The sequence below is a fragment of the Pseudopodoces humilis genome, chromosome 12 (assembly GCF_049639895.1).
Source record: "Pseudopodoces humilis isolate 2021_Gansu_Grassland_sample_001 chromosome 12, ASM4963989v1, whole genome shotgun sequence".
Taxonomy (NCBI): Eukaryota; Metazoa; Chordata; class Aves; order Passeriformes; family Paridae; genus Pseudopodoces; species Pseudopodoces humilis.
Window position 1 is genome coordinate 4,996,223 of NC_142211.1, and position 14,029 is coordinate 5,010,251.

Genomic DNA, 14,029 nt, shown 5'->3' on the forward strand with positions numbered 1-14,029 from the left:
ATACAGGCTCTGGGAAAGATATGGATATGCCTACAGCTGGACCTGTGATATATACTGGTAAAAAAAGAACTAATAGACAATATCAGCCTTTCTCTTACCATGATATCTGAGAGATATGCAAAATACGTGAATTTGACAAAAACAGTGAAATATTAAAAAGAATGATTAAAGCTACCTTAAAATCTCAGGAGTTTGTTCCTGCTGACCTCAAGACATCTTCAGGTGCCTCCTAATCCCCAGTGAGTTTGGTTTTTTGGAAAGCTCATGGAAAAAGTTATTAAAAGACATCCTAGAGGAACTCAAGCAAAGCATGGAGGATGCAAATGATGCAGAAAATAATGAAATTACCTTTGAGCATCTATGTGGGGATGGGAGGAAGACCAAGCCTGAAGACCAAGCGCAGGTTCTAACAAAACCTATTTTAGATAATATCTGTGATGTAGCAGAAAAAGCTTATAAAAAATTACCAACACTTGAAACCCAAGTCAGTTATGTTATATTAAACAGTTTTCATCAGAAAGTTTTTTACAGTTTGTCGACTGGCTCAGAGGACAAAGACAACAACAGGTAGAAAGACCAGTAGCACAAATAGTGTCTCGTTAAAGACTTTTGGATTAAGTTCTTTTTCCCTTTGAAATGAAGATTGACGAGAGGGAGGCAGTTTTCTCTTGTTCAGTCTCAGTTGTTTATTCTTTTCTTATCAGCATTACAAGGTACAAGGAGCTATGTGCACTATGATAGAAAAGAGGTAAAATGGCTAACTAAGACCTTCTTCAAGGTCTTTTATATGTCCATTTACCCAATTAACAGATGCCAACTAAATTATTTTTCTTAGTGACCCAATGACCCAACACCTGTGTGCTGCACTACGGTATTTTCTATCCAATCACTTACTACTACCCAAAAACCCCTAGGAGAAGAACATGAAGAAGAAAGAAGGACAAGAGACAACACCCTAAATCCTCCATCTTGTCTCCTGTTCTCTAAACTACTTTTTCACCCAGTGATTTAAAAAACTTTCTAATCTACACACTTACACTTTTCCTATCTAACTTTAACATTTGTTTTCATGTATCACCATGAAAACATGCTCATGAATTTCATGTTATATGAAATTCAGTGTTTCTTTGAATCCTAGAACTAAGTATTAGAAACAAGGGCATACATTCTGTATCTCAGACTCCAACAAAACAGAACTGATTAAATAAATAGCTCAAAAAAATGCCAACGATGCCTGCTGCAGAGTAATTTTAAATCTGTCCATCCATCCTCCACCCACCATAGCAGACATAATTCAAGCCTGTGCCAAGAAAGCAGATCTGTACAGTGCACACAACAGGAAGCCGGGACCGATAAACCCAAGGACTGTGGCAGCTGCAACACCAGGAATGAACAAGCCACAGATGTCATCAGAACAGCTGCAGCATATCATCTGCTTCCAGTGCAAGAAGACAGGACATTTTGCAAAGAACTGTCGTCAAAACCAGCAACAAGGGAAACACAAGAAAGAAGCTGTAGCCAATCAACAAAAAAACTAGAATAAAAGCGCTATTCCATTGAGCGCCAAGACACAAAAGTGTCGGACCTGAAACAGAAAAAAGACTCTATTTTAATAAAATGGGGGGAAAAGGGGGAACGGGGTGGAGGGCTGCAGAAACATAATTGTGAGGAACGCATGCCTAATAATATCTGGCAACCGCAAAAGCAATCCAGACTTGTAACTGCTGAAGCTTTTCATTTCAGGTCTGACCTTTGGACATGATTGGAGTGGATCTGCAGGACAATTCACAAGATCTGGCAGGACTGGATAGTAGGTATTTTGTTATTTGAGACACAGCACACGCACCCCTAGAACTTGAACTAGCTCCCATGGCAATTAAGGGAGAACTAACACATCTCACTCTTCTAGCAAGATATCCACAACCACCATTCTATTTGATCAAGGGGCAGATAATAGCCCAAGTGATCCCTGTACCAACAGAGGTCCCAGTAGATGACAAGGCACCAAGAGTTTACTGGGCAGAAGTGGTTGGCAAGGACAAACCCATTATGGGGTGCAACCTGACACATGGATCAGAACATCTCCATGTAGAAGGGGTGATTGACACTGGGGCAGATGTGACCATCATACCTGAAAGGGTGTGGCCTTCACATTGGGAATTGCAACCCATAGCAGGCAAAATACAGGGTGTTGGAAGAGTGAAATTGGCAAAAATCTCTAAGAGCATTGTTCAAATTGAAGGCCCGGATGGAAGATTGGCTAGTGTCTGTCCGTTTGTCACCAACTACAGGTGCCCCTGTGGGGGAGAGACACCATGTCCCAGTGGAGAGTTAAACTAACCATTCCTGAGACCCCCAAGGATTTTTAGAGGGGGCCAGTGTAGAGCGTCCTACCCAAAACTTAATGTGTCTGGATAATAATCCTGTCTGGGTAAATCAGTGGCCCTGCTGTAAACAGAAGCTCAGGGCTCTAGAAGAGCTGGTGGAGGAACAACTAGTCAAAGTCTACATAGTAGAAACAACCAGCCCTTGGAATTCCCCAGTATTTGTAATAAAAGGTCCAGGGAATGATAAGTGGCGCCTCCTTCAGGATTTGAGAGAAATAAACAAAAAGATTGAAGACATGCGGTCTATTCAACCAGGGATTCCCTCTCCTACAATGTCCCAAAAAATTGGCAATTGGCAGTTCTAGACATTAAGGACTTTCTTCCAAATTCCACTACACCCAGCAGATGCACCACGGTTTGCTTTTTCAGTTCCCACAGTTAACCGGGATGCCCCAATGAAACAATACCACTGGAAAGTATTACCTCAGGGGATGAAAGCCAGTCCTTTCATCTGCCAGTGGTATGTGGGGTCATTATCCCCTGTTCATGCTTGTCCTGGAGTGACTTTATGATACTGGTATCCCAAATCATCTGGTTTATGTTATATATTAAGTTCTGCACCTTTAAGACTGGCTTTGAGAGCAAGAGAGGGGGAAGAAGAAGCGCGCAGCTTGTGTTAAGGAAAAACATCACTCCCACACATCCTGCTCCTGGACTGTGGTGTCTGCAGCACGGACAGACAGCGGGACAGAGCTTCTCTCTGGCTTTTAGTTAGTTTTAGCTAGCTGAGGCAGAGGAGTTCCCTGGACCTTTGTTTTTTTTCCTCCTTTTTTTCTCTTGGATCTGTGCAAGCCTGCTCTGGACTGAACACCCAGCCAAACCCCGGGAGCTCACGCCTTTGGCCCACTGGGGCCTGCGCCTCAGCACTTTCCAGCGCCGAAAAGACTGATAAGAACCTGAGCGAGCCGAGCTACACCACGTGAAAAGGACTTTTCTTCCTAGACTTGCCATCCCATCGAACAGCAAGAGGTTTTATTATTTAATAGTATTCAGTTTCTGTTAAATAAACAGCTTTTTCCACTTCTCTCCAAGAAATTTTTTTTTTTTTTTCCAGGACCAGTTGGTGGGGAGGGGGGCATTTCCTTCCCGGACCAGTTGGTGGGGAGGGGGCATTTCCCTGGGGAAATCCCCATTTGGAGTTTTCCTCCCAAATTTGCCCTAAACTAGGACAATGCTGAAAAAAGAGATGCCATCATCTTGCACTACATGGATGATGTGTTAGTATGCTGTCCCAATAACAACATGCTGCAAGACACACTTGAGCTAGTGGTTAAAGTTTTAACCTCTGCTGGGTTCCAAATGCAGGAAGACAAAGTTCAAAAGATGCTGCCTTGGAAATACCTGGGCCTGGAGATCACCGTGTGGACCATTGTTCCACAGAAATTGGAAATCGTGAGTAATCCCAAAACCTTTGAGGATTTCCATTCCCTGTGTGGGTCCTTGAACTGGGTCAGACCCTGGCTAGGTCTCACTAATGAAGACCTGAGCCCCCTGCTCAATTTATTGAAAGGGGAGAGGGAGTTGTTGTCTCCCGGGGAACTGACTCCAGAAGCAAAAACCACAATTGAGAAAGCACAAAGGGCCTTGACAGAAAGACAGGCACATCGCTTCAAGCCTGAGCTGCCTTTCAAATTTATTGTCCTGGGGAAACAACCAGACCTACATGGGTTGATATTCCAATGGGCTGAGGGGCAGAGAGATGCAGTCTTAATCATAGAGTGGGTCTTCCTCTCCCATCAACGACCCAAAACCATCACCAAGCCACAAGAGCTGATGGCTCAGCTAATCCAAAAGGCCAGGGTGAAGCTGTGGGAACTGGCAGGTTGTGACTTTATGTGTATTCACCTTCCGGTCAGGCTCTCTGGAGAAGGCAAACACTCCCCTGAGAAACTGACCAAAGAGATGTTTGAGCACCTGCTGCAGAATAATGCTAACATTCAGTTAGCTCTGGACAGTTACAGTGGGCAAATATCAGTCCACGCACCATCACACTAATTGTTTCATGAGGAATTCCACCTTATTCCTTGTGAGAAAAGGAGCCGACGGCCACTCAAAGCTCTTACAGTGTTCACTGATGCATCTGGGGCATCCCATAAGTCAGTGATGACTTGGAGAAATGCACAGACTCAGCATTGAGAAGCTGATGTTGAGTTCGTAGAGGGATCACCCCAGATAGCTGAACTAGCTGAGGCAGTGAGAGCCTTTGAGAAGTTTTCAGAAACTATAAGTTTGGTTACTGACTCAGCCTACGTTGCAGGGGTGGTGTGCAGATCAGCGCACGCAGTTCTCAAGGACATCAAGAACGAGCATCTCTTTAAATTCCTCTCAAAACTGATTTATTTGGTTTCAACTCAAGAGCATTCTTTTTAGGTGATGCACATAAGATCTCACACCGAGTTACCAGGTGAAATCGCTGAGGGGAACCAGAAAGCTGATTCCCTTGCTGCCCCAGCCAAAAAGCTACGTCTCCCAGATGTATTTCAACAGGCTAAGCTGAGTCACCAGCAATACCATCAAAATGTGCCAGGACTGATCTGTCAGTTCCAGCTGACACGGGGTCAGACTAAAGCCATTGTGGCCACCTGTCCCACTTGCCACCTCCAAGCACTGCCATCACTATGAGTTGGGGTTAATCCCCTCGGCCTTGGAAGCTATGTAGCGCGGCAGACAGACATTACACAAATTCCCAGTTTTGGTTGCCTTAAGTATGTACACGTGAGTATTGATACACACTCAGGAGCAGTATACTCATCTGCTCATGCAGGAGAAAAATCAGTACATGCCAAACAACACCTTAGTACAGGCCTTTTCAGTGCTGGGGATCCTTAGGGAAATTAAAACGGATAATGGCCCAGCGTATAAATCCAAGGAGTTCCTGGAATTTGTCCAGCAGTGGGGAGTGGACAACAAAATTGGCATCCCCCACTCCCCCACAGGTCAAGCTGTGATTGAGCATACCCACCAGATGCTCAAACAAGTCCTAGCCAGGCAAGGTAGTGAAGCAGCGTGGATGTCTCCACAACAAGAACTTTGCAAAGCTATGTTTACCATCAATTTCCTGAACTGTTCATTCGAAAACATGAATCCTTCAGTGACTCAGCATTTTAACAGTGGTGATCAGTTTAAATTACCACAGTGTCCACCGGTGTTGATATATTTTATATATTAGTAAAGGCCTGTATGCATAAACCAGCCTTTGAAATAAGTCGTGATATTAAAGGCTAAAGTCCTTGAAACCTTCATGCAGAAGAGAGAGTAAAGCAAAACAATATCCTTGTGTATAAGAGAAAGAATGCAAACCTGTGTGTATTAGCCAATAGTAACTTGCTTAGCCCTCAGACCCTGTAGAACCCTATAAAAGGTGTGCTAAAGATAGAAATAAACGGTGTTCACAATTACTTCTGTGAAGAGTGGTGAATAAACTGGCGGTGTCCCAATATTTGGCGCTCGAACGGGACACCCTGCGGGCAGGGGGGCTTCGGTGGGTCCACGTACAGTGGGACGGAGCCTTGGACCGAGGTTGGTGGAGGGGATCTGAGCGCAGATAGACGCTGCCTTGGATCGGTACCAGATAGGTGGCTCGCGAATCAACAGGGGCAAGTCGCTGGGGGAGTCCGAGGGGCGGGAGCGCTGTAGAAGAGTCGCGACCTTCCCCCCCGCCGTTTACTGCTAGCATGGATGTGGAATTTGCGGCGGCGAAAAAACTGCTTCTTAGTATTCTCGTTAAATGAGGCGAAGCAGCCTGGGAAAACGACCTGGATATGCTCATTATATGGGCTAATTGTCATGGGCATTTTGGAGTGCTCACACTGCTTTTTGTGGTCGAAGAATGGACTGATATAAGGGTTCTGATACGGGAAACGGCAATTACGGAAAAGAGCAAGGACAGTGTCTCTCGGTCGAATTTGGCAGATTGTAATTAATACCTTAAAAAACAGAAAAGCGAGACATGCTGAGGCTGTGAGCCCCGTAATTCTACCTGGGTCACAGCGACAGATGCCTTTACCTCCCACTGCTGGGCAAGCACTCCTATCTCTGCTGCCCTTGGAGAGAGGGAGGAAGAGTCAGAGATAAGAAAATAATGAGAAAAAAGTTCCACAGTGAACGCTGGAACAACGAACAGAATCTGTTCAGTTATGGCAGGATGTGATACATCCGGAACTATTTGCTTCACTTTTGGAGTCACTTTTAACACTACAATCTTATTTAAGTTCCAACTTTACCACCCAGGAAGAAAAGAAGCCAAATTTAGACTGGTTTCCACCTGAACCAGGGGGACATGGGGGAGCAGTGAGGTGTGTGCAGAGAACAAAGGCACCCTGGGGGCAGAGGCAGTGCAAGAAAAGTTCCAAGGCCATGCTGATAAGCTGCAATGATCGCCGTTGTTAGCACCTGGCTGTGAGAGACTTTTCGTGTAACATCGCCAGCTTTTGTAAAAATCGTGCCCTTTTTTCCTCTATCTGCGAACAGCGAGAGAGAAATTGAGAGAAAAAACTGCATTTATTAAAGTTAACTTTGTGAGGTTTCTTTCCTTTCTCTCCATTTTTCCTCTCTGCGAGAGTATGTGAAGAATGTGAAGAAAGAGAACAGCAGAGCTGCAGCAGCAGCAGGGTGGGCAGTTCACCCCCCCCTGCTCACTCTCTAAGAAAAACCACCGGGATTGTACCCAGTGTTATAAATGCAAAGGCAGATTTGGGTTAAATAAAAACAATTTATTATAAAACAATTTCTATAAAAAATAAACAATGAGGAAAAACCACAATAAAACAAACAGCGCAGCGCTGGGTGGACAGGGGTCTATACCCAAAGGTATAGGTGTTCCCAAATCCACGAAGGAGGGTAAACTGTCCGGGGTTTTTATAGGGATTTTTAGCCTTGAGGCCAAATTCCAGGCAGGCACCATTCATCAACAGTCCTTGATTGTCGTATGAATTGATTTCCTGGCGTTGGAGAATAGAGTCGAATGGACGTCCGGACCGAGTCTCCTCATATGTAAAGAAATTCTGAGTGGCTCTTGTGGTTCAGGCCATCCGGATGGGATGGCTGGATCCGGGTTGGAGCCGATGGATATTTCGGCTGGATTTTTCCTTTTGTTTACTTGATGGCTTCCCCCAACGGTAGCCCGCAAGGCGAAGTATTCAGGTCCGGTGATGAATATCTCCTCGGAGCCTCTCCGTTTTGGCTTGATGTTTCGTGTCCTGTCTATTCTTCCCTGTTGATGGTCACCGAGCCTGTCCTTGTCAGTTTGAGGAGTTTTTTTTTTTCTGTCAGCTTGATGGGCCGCGTCCTGTCTATTCTTTTTGTTGATGGGCGCCGGCTAGGATCGTTATCCTTTGAGTGGGAATTCGTGGCTAGATCTGGGAAGGGCTTGTGTGTCATACTGTACTTTATATTTTATATCATTATTGTTATATACATTTATTTAGATTTCTACGAATTTTTACAAGTTCATTTCTCACAGTCCCCCGCCTAATAATTCATTACATTAAAAATTCGTGTTATTTTATCCAATTTTGCAGGGGAGGACTATAATTTTTTTACTCACATTCATCTTCTTCCCAGTCCGTTAACGAATTCTCACTATATGCTTGTGCCAGGTTATATTTATTTTCAAAATTCTTTAAGGCTTTAATCACATTTTCGTTTTCTTTTTCCTCCTCTAATTTCATTAGTTTAGAGAGAGGAGTAGGTCTCCCTTGCGCTTTCTCAGGATCAATTGGAAGTGTGGCAATCTGCATTCCTTGCACAACAGAGTGAATTAGTCTGATGAAGCAAGGAATTAAGCAGGGAAGGAAAATGATTCCGGCAACTGAACAAGTGATGAAAAATACTAGCTTCTTCCACCAAGCCCCTTGCCCGAATATCTGGTCCCACCAGGAGGCTTGTAGGATTGAATTCCATTTTTGGACTGGCACATGAGCTACCTTTTTAATTTCAGCAGCCAATCCTTTTATTGTTTCTCCGTAATCGTCTATTTCCATACAACACTCGGATTCGTTGTATCTGCCACACACTCCTCCCTCCTCGGCTAGCAAATAATCGAGAGCTAGTCTGTTTTGGTACACAAAAGCTCTCATTTGTGAATGTTGTTTGGCTAGGAGTTCTAGGGCTTCTGAAGTGTGGTTAGAAACTATCTCTACCACCGCTTGTAATCTGATAAGTCTGTTGAGGAGATAAATGGGGGTTCTGTACCCCCAGCTGCCATCATTTGCCCAAGTATCGGGCCCGTAATATTGAATGATCCTTTCGGCAGGCCATTCTTCCTCGTTCCACTTCTGGTTGCCTCCCGCTATTGGTAGTTCCTGTTTTAATTCCCTCTTTTGTCTGTTTAATGTCTCAAAGAGAGGGGCTCCCAATGATTTACTCTCTGTTTTAGGTAGAGTAAAGAAAAAGGGCCGAATTATTCCAAGTGTGCAGGATCCTTTCCATTTTCTGGGTAGCTCGCTATAAGCCTTTTTCCCACATATCCGATATATACCATCAGGAGCTTCCCAACCCTTGTTCAACTTTGCCGGATCATCCCAATATTCCTTTAATCCTATTAGCTCATGGAAGGGATTGGCCCCAGAGTTTTTGTACCAGCAAAGTCTAATTATTTCTATTCATTCACAGTTATTTCCCCGGGAGCGACTCTAATAGCCCGCGGGTGGTTCAGGTTGCCAGGTTTTTGTTTTGCTTTCCGAATTCACCGTGAGTGTGCTTACACACGGGGTATAGCTTACTAAATCAGTGAATTCTTTTCTCTCTCTGCTAATGCAGACAGTACCGATTATTCTTTGGTCTATAACCCATCCCTCTGGTCTTTGTTTTGTTTTTGATATTTTAGAGCCTTCTCATTTTTAGAAGTTGTTCTGGGGTTAGTTCCTCTCCCTTCCAAGGCTATCTTTCAGCTGATTTTAAACCGCCACAGATCCAACAGTTAGATAGACCTAATTCTGTGGCTATTTCTTGCATTAGATCTATGAAAAGATTCTGGTTGGGGTTTGGCAACCCCCAATTGCTGTATTGTTTCTCTAATTGCTCATAATGTTCACTAAGAGAGTTAAGCCTCTCCTGTTCTAGCCTTTTTTCCGAGCTTCCGCTTCTTGCCTCTTTAACTCTAGGGTTAGTTGTTTTATTTTGTTTTCAGGGTCTACCCCTTCCTCATCCTTGGAGAAGCAGAATACTTGGTTGAATTGCAAACATACCCGGTCATCACTACTTTTTAACAAATCAAGGATTATCGGTTCATTATTAAAAAAACCTCTTCTTCATGTTTTAAATTTCTACCTTCCCAATATACTTTCTCTCTCATGGTACACATTTTTAAATTCGCTTTATTGTAACATAAAGGGTTAACCGCATAATATGCCAAAAAGGTGGATTGTCTTTTTCCCCCTATCCAGACAGTTTTATTACATTGGCTGCAGATTGGAATTGGGGGAATCATTCCCACTTCTCTCTTATACCTGAAATGGGAAGTTTCAGTCTTTCTTTTCATAGGAGTTTTAGACTGCCCGTCCTTAAGCCTTGCCCCTGAGTGGTAACACTAGACCTTCCCCTTTAATTCACAAAGATTATACTGAGTGCTGTTAGACAAACAACGTTCCGGAGGGCAGTAGTTAACTATTCGTCTGGTATCTGTGGCAGTTTGACACTGCTCACACTTCCCCAGGAGACGCTCCCCCGGAGGTACTTCGGGAATCATTCTCTCGGCTAAGCACACGGCTAGACTCAGGACAGTCAGGATTCCCCACCGGTGTATCCCTCTGCCTTGCCCTTCGCCCGTATAGAAATATACGGCGGGGATTACCATCTTCTCGGCAGCAAGGATATTCTTCAGGGGCCTTTGTAGTCTTTATGGCGTACCTTCTCTTGAAAGCAGCCCACCGAGACGACTTAATTGTGTCTGTCCTGCTCGGTACCTTGACTGTCTTTTGGCACTCAATTTTTAAAGTTTTTGCTTTGGAGTCTAGTTTACCTCTAATCCCCTTTTGAAAAAACAGGTACCACTCAGGAGAGTTAAGTTCTAAAAACCCCGCCCGGGTGACAAGTATTAAGAAACGGCTAGTCAGCTCCTGTTCTTTAGTCAGACAATTGGTACACAATCTCTTAGGTTTGTACTCTCCCCAACAGTGGGTTACTCAAATTTGTTTACAACAAGCACATTTAAAATGTATAAATGGAAAACAATCACAGTTTGCGTTGATGTAACTTATCTGGTCTGCAGCTCTACGATTTTAGAACAATCATGTACTAATTTTTCTGAATAGAAACTGAGCAGGATTTTTGTGCAGTGGTTTTTCAATTCTAAACCGGGTGAGCTGATTAAGATGGCTTCATATTTTAGAAGCCTGGAATCAGTCAGCCACTTCTCTGCTTTTTGCTGCAATATATTTTTCACATCGTGGGGAGTGTAAACTACTAGGGGAGGAAAAGTTATTTTCCTTGCTTCTCTTATTAACAGAGCCACTGTTACAATTGCTGGTAAACACATAGGCCAACCCCGACTGATTGGATCTAAGATCTTTGAAGCCTATAGGCTTTCTTTTGTCTGCCCATTCCTGAGTCAGGACTCCCTGTGTTGTTTGTTTACTCACATTCACAAACGACTGGAATTCTTTATTCGTATCTGGTAGAGTTAGTACCGGGGCAGTCATAAGAACAGTTTTTAATTTCTGGAAATTAGACTCATCCTGTTCAGTCTACTTCAGCCTGTCAGTGTTTAATCTTTCATACAAAAACTTCACTTTTTCACTGAAATCCTCAATCCACTGCCTGCAATATCCCAAGAGCCTTAGAATTTGTCTAATTTGCCTTTTTGTTTTTGGTGCAGGCAATGCAAGGATGTCTGCTACCCTCTCCGGGTCTAATTTTTTCCTTGAGATATCTAATGTCTGAGGTATTTTATTTTTTTTATTTCAGGCTCTGTGAATTGCAGCTTGGATTTTGATACTTTCAAACTTTTCTTTCTTAGAAAGTTTAACAAGGCAATCGTGCTTTTCTTCACACTCTCTTCAGTCGGTCCAGCTATTAGCAAGTCATCTACATACTGTGAAAGCTTTGTCCTGTCCTCAAGAGTAAATTGGGTTAACATTTGTTCTAAAGCTTGTCCGAAAAGGTTCGGAGGCTCTACAAACTCCTGGGGGAGGACCGTCCACCTTAGCTGTTGCTTACGGTTTGTATCTGGGTCCTCCCACTGAAATGCAAAATAATCTCTACTCCTTTCATCCAGAGGGCAAGTCTAAAAAGCATCTTTCAAATTAATCACACTATACCACACATCTTCTGGTGTGAGTCTATTTAGTAAAGTATAGGGGTTGGCCACCACCGGGAATCTAGTCCAGGTCCTAGCGTTTACCGCTCGTAGGTTCTGGATTAATCGGACGCTATCATCCGTCTTTTTTTACAGTCAGGATGGGGGTGTTGTGTTGAGACATGCAAGGCTCTAAAGTACCCCCGTTTAGGAGGTCATCAATTATTTGTTTCAACTCCCTTCTCTCTTTGAATGCTATACTTCAGGGTTTATTTTCTCTTCATTTTTAGGAGTCAACTTAAATATTTTCACCACTAATTCAGAATTTTTAATCAAGATATTAATTCTTAAAGCAACAATCATGTCCCTTCCCAGTAAATTGTAATCTGCTTCTTCTACTAATAGCAAATTCCCTAAGCAAATTTTATTTTCAGATTCTATTTCCACATCTTTTATTATAGGTACTTCAAAGGGGTCTCCCTTTGCACCGATTACAAAAACTTTTTCTCTGCTAGCCACACATCCGTATGGCAATTTCTGCAGGGTACTTTTCTCTGCCCCAGTATCTACAAGAAAACTTACTTCTTGTCGTTAGGGGCCCACTTTTAATTTTATCAAGGGCTTCTTGGATGTTCTGGTCTCTAAATTAAAGAGCCTCTGACACTCCTAATCCTCTTGAAAAATTTTCTCATCTTTTATTCTTTGTTTACAATTCCGCTGAACGTGTCCTACCTTTTTACAGTAGTAGCATTCCGGGGGCTCTCTCCGTGGGGCCGGGGCTGCCCAGTGAGAACCTCGACTTTTTCCGGGTAGTGTTTTAAACTTACCCTGCATCTGTTCTTGTTTCTGGATCTCTTTTACTGCAGTTACTAAAACCTTAGCCTGCAATTTCTGCTTCTCATCTTCTCTCCTCATGTATACTTTTTTTTTTTTTTTTTTTTTTTGAGCTTCCCTTAGGAGCTCCTGGAGGTTTTTATCTTGCCACTCCTCGATCTTTTCTAATTTTCTCCTAATGTCCTCCCAAGATTTAGCAACGAATTGTGTTTTTTAACAGAACCTCCCCCACAGGAGAGTTCGGGTCAGTCTCAGAGTAAATCTGTAAACTTCGCCGTAATCTCTCGATCTATTCAGTGGGTGGTTCCTTTTTTCCTTGACACTCTCTAAAAACTTTGCTAATGTTCTGGCCCCTAGGGACCGCTTCTCTTATACCTTGTACAATCATGCTCCTTAAATCCATCATGTTCCGTCTGCCTTACTCTGTCTGTGCATTCCAGCTCGGGCTTGCGCTAGGCCATTTCTGGTTACCTGGCATCCCCTGTGGATTGCGTCTGTCCCAGTCTCTGATCCCGGCTTGTTTAATCATTTCCCTTTCCTCCGGATTAAACAGTGATCTCAGGATTGCCATAAGATCGTCAAAGGTATAAATGCTACTCCCTAAAAATTCATCTAACCTCTCAGCCACTCCGAGAGGGTCATCTAACAACCGCCCCATCTCTTTTTTAAATGCTCTTACATCTCCAGAGTTAAGGGGGACATTCACAAAACCGATCACTCCCGGGGCCGTCGGTACTTCCCTAAGAGGGAACAACCGGTGCCCCTCTTCACTCTCTCCCCATTCATTATCTATCATTCTTGCTCTTAAACGGGTTCTACTTGCGGGAGGGGAATTGGTGATTGTGGGTTGCCTCCCCGTTATTAATTGTGGGAACTCTGCCGCCACCCGGCTGATGGGAGGGATCCTCACCGTTGTATGGGAGGGTCCTGGTTGTGGCGGCTGGACCGGCAGGGACGGATAGGGTGATCCCCAGCCTTGTGCAGGAAAAACCTCCGAGGAGGTTGCTGTCGTTACGGTGTTTACAGGCGGGGAAAGGGGAAGGGCTGCCGACCTTGCTGCTGGCCCCGACTCTCCCGCTTGAGACATATGTATCTCAGTGGGTTGGTCTCGGGGGCCCAAGGGTGCTGTGGGTACTACTTGATCTACAGAGGAAGGTCCCGCTGGTCCTCGATACGGGGGTGGTAAGTGATCGAGGGGTTCCCAGGACTCAGTTTTCGACTCACGTTTTTCTTTTTGCTTTATTGGAAATAGCCCTACTCTGACATTTACCCAGAGCTTAGCGTATTCCTTCTCCTCAGGATCTGAGGGGACTTTGTTCTCCACATAGGAGAACAACTTGTTACACGTCCATTTTTCAAATGTGCCTAACACTGGCCAAGTGAGGTGACTTCTCAACTCCTGTCCTCCCCAAACCTCCATACAATAATGTATTAATTTCTCCTTTGATTTCCCCTTCCTTTGGGGACAATCTTCCCAGTGTTTTAGCATCCACCCCAAGGGACTTTCCAGTGGGATGTCTGGTGATTCCTCCCCCTGATCGGAGGAATCTTTTCCTGTGCTTCTTCCTTGAAG